This window comes from Chinchilla lanigera, unplaced genomic scaffold (assembly GCF_000276665.1).
Source record: "Chinchilla lanigera isolate Chin_1 unplaced genomic scaffold, ChiLan1.0 scaffold00005, whole genome shotgun sequence".
NCBI lineage: Eukaryota > Metazoa > Chordata > Mammalia > Rodentia > Chinchillidae > Chinchilla > Chinchilla lanigera.
In genome coordinates, this window is record NW_004955406.1 from 41,174,164 (window position 1) to 41,181,334 (window position 7,171).

The window sequence follows — 7,171 nt, forward strand, 5'->3', positions numbered from 1 at the left end:
CTGTCTCTGAGGAACCTGACGTGGCCCAGGTGGTGGCCCTCTTGACAGTCCCCCAGGCCTGGCCAGCCCACCCCTTGGATGCACTTCCTTCATACTTCTCCAGTTGGAGCTGAGGCTCTTATCAAGCACAGTGCCTGCAGTGGACCTGGGTCCTGTTAGGATCGTCCCTCCCTCCCCTTCCCCCCTCTCAGCATCCTGGTAACACATCTAATAGCTGTAATTAATAGGTGCAATGCATTTCCAATGGCCAGCTGGGTGGCAGGAGGCCCAGCTTGAGTCAGCATGGGTAGGTAGGCTGTTATTTAATAACCTGCTTTCCAGCACCATTTACACACCCACTCTGATGGAGTATATATAGTGAGCAGAGAGCAACCTCCAGGATATATATAGTCAGAGCCAAGACACAACTACTATATTTCTAGATCCGTCTACTGCAGCTATCTCTGGGTCCCTTCAATGGCAAACCTAGAGAGAGACAGGGAACCAAGCTGAGGCTTAAGTAGCCTGGGGTTCATTCCTGATCTGTGTCTCCGTGGGGAAACACATCTCTCTGGCCCCCTCCCATCCTCATTTCATTGTACCAGGAGGTTAGTCAAGGTTTAACATGTAGACCCCACACCTAAGGGACTAGATGGGCAATAGGACTCTTCACCTGGTCAGGAAAACAGGGAGAGCAGGTGGGTGCCTGGGGGCCAGTAGTAAAAATGCATACACTTCTGTGCTGGGGGTGTATGTCAAGGGTACTAGCAACAAAACAGTTCCAAGATCATAAGAAAAAATCTCTGGAGAGAAACTGATAGGTACAACAGAGTTGACCAGGGGAAGGGACTCACAACTACAGCCAGGCAAGTACCTTTGGCCATCCCAACCCCACCCAGGCAGAGAAGCAGCTCATGGTCTCTGGATACGAAGATCCTCTTCCCTTTTGTGCCCCCACCCTGTTCTTTCTTCAAAACAACAAAATGTGCATTCTTCAGGGACTGTTTCTCTTTGTAGTCCTTTGGGGAAGATGGAAATCTGTGTGTTTTTGCTCAGCCCACAGCAAAGGTTGGGGTAGGGTAGGAGAAACCAAATCTACACAGTAGAGTTGAACAACCCATCAGAGCTGAGCTAGGGGCTGTGACATGGTTGCCTCAGTGGGATGCCTGGGTTCTGGTTATTTGTGCCCCTAACTCCAAGCCCTGGAAGCAGCCTGGGCTGTCTGTGCTGTAGTTACTGGGTTAGCTCCAGAAGTGGGGGACACATGCACCAGAGAATCCCATCCATGTCAATGTCCCTACCTGCTTCAGGCCTCCATTCCTCCTACCTCGGAGTCCCCACCAGTGGGCACCTGGATACTTCCTTTGCCAAGGCTGTGGGCTAGGCAGGAGCCCTGACTGCTCTCTTCCTGGTCTTTATCCTCATACTTAAGTAGTGGGCTCCAGTACCAGCTGGAGAGCCCCAGACCACTCCGCCCTCCTCTCTGCTCCTCATGGCACTCTCCTCTCCACCCTCTGCTTCCATGCTTGTGGTCCAGGAGGGATGAAGGAATGAAAGGACAGCCCCTTGAAACCCAGAACTGGCAAGGGAAGGGGTGTGGGAAGTGGCCACTGGGCAAACCTGCTCCCCATCCTACCTCATCCCACTATTCGCTCAGCTCACTGCAAGCTCTGGCCCTGGAACTAGTTCTTCCCCACCCTCCTCTCTGGTTTCTCCCCAGCTCAGGTCCAAGATGGTCCAGGGTCAGAGAGGCTCCTTGGTCAGCCAGCTCTGTGGGAGCTACGAAGAGACACCAGGCCCCAGAACACCCATCCTCCCAGCTCATCCATTCCTTTGGCCTTTACTCCACTCCTCTCTCTGCCACTCATGCTCCAGGGAGCACTCCGACCCTAGCACAGGAGCAGAGATGGGCTAGGAGGCTGAAGGACAAGACTGAGGTAAAGCTGGGGACCTCACACTCCTCAGTGTCTCAGATTTCTGCAATTCCCTCCATCCAAGTGGGTGGAAGTGAGGGTGGAAGGGTAGGAGGATAGTCACAAGTGTCAGGACTTGCCAGGAATTCTCTGACCAGAGAGAGAAAGGGAAGTGTCTCTCCCACCCACCCCCCACGCCCTCATCTCCCAAAGCAGAAGCAGAGGCACTTCCAGCAAGAGGCCCCCACCCTCCTGCCCCCACCCCAGGTAATGGGCAGGACAGAAGTGGCCCAGTGAGGGGGTGCCCCCCAGAACAATGCGGAGCCCTCCACCTCCTCCCCTGCCCCCTTAGCACCCCGCCTCTGTAATTAAAATATGAATTCACCTTCCCTCCCTGAGCCATTCATCACTGCGAAGGGGAGCAGCTGCAGCTTAGGAGACCGGATTTGGGGGATTAGCTCAGGCAGTGGAGCAGACACACCAGGAAAAAGAATTAAAAGGAAGGGGGTGAATTGGGTTTTCTCTCTTCATCTCCTCCCTTCTCCCTCTCTCCTGCCATCCCTGAGCCTCACACCCCACCCCTTCCCCCAAAGCCTGGCCTCAGCAGGTTTCTGGGAACTGTAGTCTACCCGGAGTGGTGATAAACAGGAAGGCCAGGGGAGGGTGGTGGCACAAACTACAGATCCCAGGACTTCTTCCAGAGTTGGCAGCAGCCAGGCTGGGCACAGGCCTCCAGTCTGGGAAAAGCCCAAGTTCTCCTTGGAAGTTAACTCCTTCTTGACCTGCAAGAGGCTGAGCTCCCTGCTGTCCATTGGGAGCCAAGCCCTCTGGGGCCTCCAGGGCCTTGAGGGGCACAGCCTCTAGCTTGCCAAAGCCAGTGCCCCCCCTACAGAGAAATGGGAATAAGGAGGTGCGGGGAGGGAGAGAGAGAGAGAGAGAGGGAGAGAGAGAGAGGAAGAAAGAAAGAAGGAAAGAGAGACAAAGAGAAACAAGCACTCCCCATCCAAGACTATAGGGAACTATATAGGAACTATAGTTTATCAGTGGTTCTGAGGTACTTGGGAGCCATCATAGCTGGGGGTGGGGGTGGGGTGAGAGTAGCAGCAGTCTTAAAATGTCCTTGTGCCCTACCTGCATCCAGGGTTTGGCAGAGACTGACTCACCTTCAGAGTCACCGACTAAGCATGACAGGAAGAGGGAGGGATCACCAGTGTGACAGGCAGCAGCACCTCAGGAACTGCCCCAATTCCCAGGGCCAGAAAGGACCCCCAGAGGTCAAACTCTCGTGCCACCCCCTTCTAAAGATAAAGACAGAGATCGTTTCCAAGGTTTTGCATTTGGAAAAGAGTAGGGCTTAGCAGTCAAACTCATTTCCACTTAAAATGGGACAAATACCACCAGAGAGCCGCCCGAGTCTCAGTGTGGTTAAACGTGGGCCCACTCTACCTGAGGACTGTAAGACACTCGGATTGCTCAGAATATTTTCGGTTTCAGCTGTCTGCAGGCAGGGGACAGGACAAACACAGCCCTCTGATCAGTGAGTCTCAGGGAGAGAGGGCAGGAGGCCAGCTCGCCTATTCAGGACAACTTGACAATTATGTGAAATATATAACTGCATACCTTCACCAGGCCGGCCCCACTGGTGGTGACCAAGAGATAAAGAATGGAAAAAAATCCCAACTTTGGAACCTTAGAAGCACACCAGGCCTAGCCCCAAGGGGTGTGGTGGGGAGAGGGCTGTTTCCGGTAAGTTGCTCCATGCAGTCTTGCTGTGTCTGTTTAGGACAACTCTTCTCTTTTACCTTTTTCTCCCAACTCATGATTCCTTCCACTAATTTTGACTTGGCGATGCCCAAGTGCCTTGGCTTCCTGGGGAATTACACAGGTACAGTCCTGGAGACCGACCACCTGTCTTCTTCCGCAGTTCTTGTCCCTTCCTAGGTAGGAAGGGGACACTACTCCAGCCCAACTTTTCTATTTGGAGATTAAGAGCTAAGAGAAGCAAATCAGGAGGTGATCTTTGGAGCAGAGTAGAATATAAGCTGGGCTTATTTAAGATTTCCAGCCTGGGGTTGCTGACAATGAAGAGGTGGGGGCAAGAGCCAGCTATCTCCCATCTCAGGGGAGAAAACCAAGAGGCAAGTGAGAAACCTTGGCAAATTTTCCTCTCTGATCCTCCCACCATCTAAGCCGGGCGGGAGGGGAAGCAGCCTGGATCGGCCCCAGCAAAAACCCAGCTGGCTTGGGCTTTCTCTTTGCTTCTCTTATTGTTTTGATTTCCCCCCTCTGCTTCTGCTGGAAAAGGAAAACCAGTGATGGACAGAGGGTGTCTGGAGTTGGGCCATGGGGCCAGTTCATGGACTTGCATCTCACATGGGACTCCTACAGGCAACCAGGGTGTGAGCAAACACTGTGCAGGTCCAGAGCACTTTCCCATGCCCTAGATATTCCCAGCATCTAGCACAGTGTGGTAAGTGCATGGCTTTGGCATCAGACAATCTACGTTCAAATCCCAGCTCTGCCCTTTCCTTGGCCACTTTCTCAGCTCCCCTGTGCCTCAGAATTTGCCTAAATAAAATGGACTAATAATAGATAGAGCTGTCCTAGGGATTAAATGAGCCAGGACAGGTAAGATGGTTAGAATCATGGTACTTTGTAGGTACTTGGTAAATGCTGATTAGGGAAATTAATGCCTCCAGGACATTATAAGTCACTTGGCTTCTGATTTCCAGCACCAAATATAGTTCAGCGGCCTGCCTTAGATTAGGGGTGAGGAAAGGGTAGGGGGTGATTCCCCAGCCACTTGAGCCAGACTGCTTGCTTTATTTCCATCTGTTGGAGTCTCCTAGGATGGCAGGGATGAAGTCAGGCAGATTTAAAGGAGTGGGAGTGGAAATAGGATTGGAAAGGGAGCCAGGCAGGCTGAGCAACAGGCCCAAGAGAATCCAAGAGGTACTGCTCAGCTTGGGGCGGGGGGATGACGAGAAGCTAGGGACCCTGGGCTCTAGCCTTGGAGGAGTGGAGATGTCACTTTGGTTTGTTCACCCTGACCACCTCCAACCCCACTGGCTCCTGTTTCAGACACGAAGGTCTCTTTGCCCAGGTTGAGGACTCTGAGCTGGTCACAGAGAAGGGAGAAATAAGGCCAGCAAGCCGAGGCTCTCACTGGAGCACTAAGCAAAAGCCCAAGGTCTTGAGGCTCCATGCCCCTTGCTCCAGCCCTTAAACCTCTTGCTATGCGCCAGGCCTCTCAAACTTGGCAAGGGGGAAACCGAGGCCTCCGCAAACCCTGAATGCCTCCTTCCTTAGGAATCACCGGCCTAACCTCCTCATTTCAGAGTAAGGGACCAGGTTCCGAAAGGGGAAGTGACTTGCCCAAGGTCACACCGATTAGCCCCAGACCCAGGACTGCTGGATCCCCTGTAGGGCCCTCCCCTAGCAGACCTCCCTCCTGTGCCCCTTGATGGCTGGTCTCGTGGGAGGTGCAGCCTTGCAGGAGGAGCTCGCCCCTCACTGTAGCCCATGGCTTTTAGCCCTACATGAATTTGGAGCAGCAATCACATAGGAATGAAAAGCCATAGGCCACAGCAGAGCTGAGGGGTCCGGTGGCAGGAATCTCAAAAGGAAACAGGAAGCTGGGGGCACAGGGAGCCTCATCCACCCCCTTCTCAACCACCCTCACTCCAGACCCACCCACAAAGCCTCCCTCGAAGTCTTGGGCCCCCCAGGTTACATTCTGCACCAACCACACCACCTGCCTGGCCCCAAGAACACTAAAGCTATCCCAGTAATGAGCTTCCAGTTCTTGCCCTACAAAGGCCCCACACAATGGTCCTCTCTCCGGTGTGAGGAGGGGTGGCTTCCTGGCCATAAAGGACCTCCTCTGCATTCCCTTAATTAGCTTCCAGCCCCCTCCCAGGGTCCCTAACTACCCTCTCCCCTAGCGAACAAGGCCGGATCTTTTCAAGGCTGCTGCAAACAGCCTGAGAGAGGCCCCAGAGTAGACTCCCTCTCTGTGAGCCTTAACCCTTTCCAGTCCAGCACTGGAAGCACTGGGCCAAAGTGGGGTCTGGGCATAGGAATTCAGACAAGGGCCTCCTCCCCTCTGGAGAAGGTCTCCTCTCCAGATCCAGTTGGAGGCGGGAAAAGGACCGGAGCTAAAATCCCCACATCCCAAGATTTGGGAGTGGAGCTCTGCTTGATGCCACTTTAGCTGGCGTGGATACAGCAGCTGGCACAAGCATCTCCAGGACCAGGGTGAAGAGCTGAGTTAGAGAGGACCAAGGTCTCAGGACCCTATATATGTCCTAAATATAAGTTTCGTGTCCTCTCCCCTCTCCCACAATGGGTCAGCTACAGGCATCCTGTGGGCCTTGGAAGCGGGGGGGCCCCACATAGGCTCCTGGTCACCCAGAGTCAGGAAAGCCCCAGGGGACTCAGACTTCCAGGCACAGCCTTGACTTGTCCCAGGGAACCCCAACAAGAAGATGAGAGATTTGAGGCCCAGAGCAGGACCTGTCTGCCTCAGAGTAGCGGCCTCCTCCTCCAGCCGTGTACCTTACCCCAGTCTCAAGGTGCAGGCTGCAGGTTTCCTAGGGCAGCCCTCTTTTCCCTGGATCTCCTGCACTTCCCAACAACTGCACACCACACACAGACACACACATTCCAGAGTTGTCCAAGAGGGCACCCGCCAGCTTCCCCCCTGAACTCCCAGCCATGGGCCGCCACCCAGCTGTCCCTGTTCTCCTTTCCTTCTCTCATAGCTCCCTCCTGAAATCCCAGACCCAGCACTTGCAAAAGGTGGTGGGCTCCAGGCAGAACACCCTCAGTCCCCTCCCAAGGCGCCCGGCCAGGGGCTGGGGCCACGGGGGCTGCTCACCTGCGGACCTAGTGTGAGGCCCCTCTCCTCGAAGTCGCCCTCACAATTCCTGCAGAGCCACTTCCTGCCTGCCGGGCAGCCACTCACTCCTCCACGCACCCTGAAGCTCCACGCCCCGGCGAGGGCAGGCCGCCTCCCTCCTCCGCCCACCACTGACTGGCCCGCCGGGGCTGTGCCCAACTCAACTTGACTCACTTGTGACCCGCCCCTCCCCCAGCCGGAGCACGGTGGGGGCGGGGCGGTCAGGTATTCCTTCAACCCTGACTTGGGCCCGGGTAACAAAGGTCTCATTGAGCCTCTGGCTGTCTGCTCGGTGAAGCACAAACCTCTTGTATCTACTCGCTTTTGATCTCACTCCCTCTGAACCGGCCGTGTATTACTCACGTCCCCCTGCCGGGCT

At 54.7% G+C, this 7,171-nt stretch overlaps 1 protein-coding gene across 1 annotated transcript in view; it reads right to left on the reverse strand.

The window, feature by feature from the left end:
- Lemd1 (LEM domain containing 1) overlaps positions 1 to 6,844 on the reverse strand; it is a 54,724-nt gene extending 47,880 nt beyond the window's left edge. The window contains exon 1 of the mRNA XM_013522920.1: positions 6,772 to 6,844. The gene's annotated coding sequence lies outside the window, so the exon portion shown is untranslated. The remainder of the gene's footprint in view (positions 1 to 6,771) is intronic.
- Positions 6,845 to 7,171: the final 327 nt, after the last annotated feature.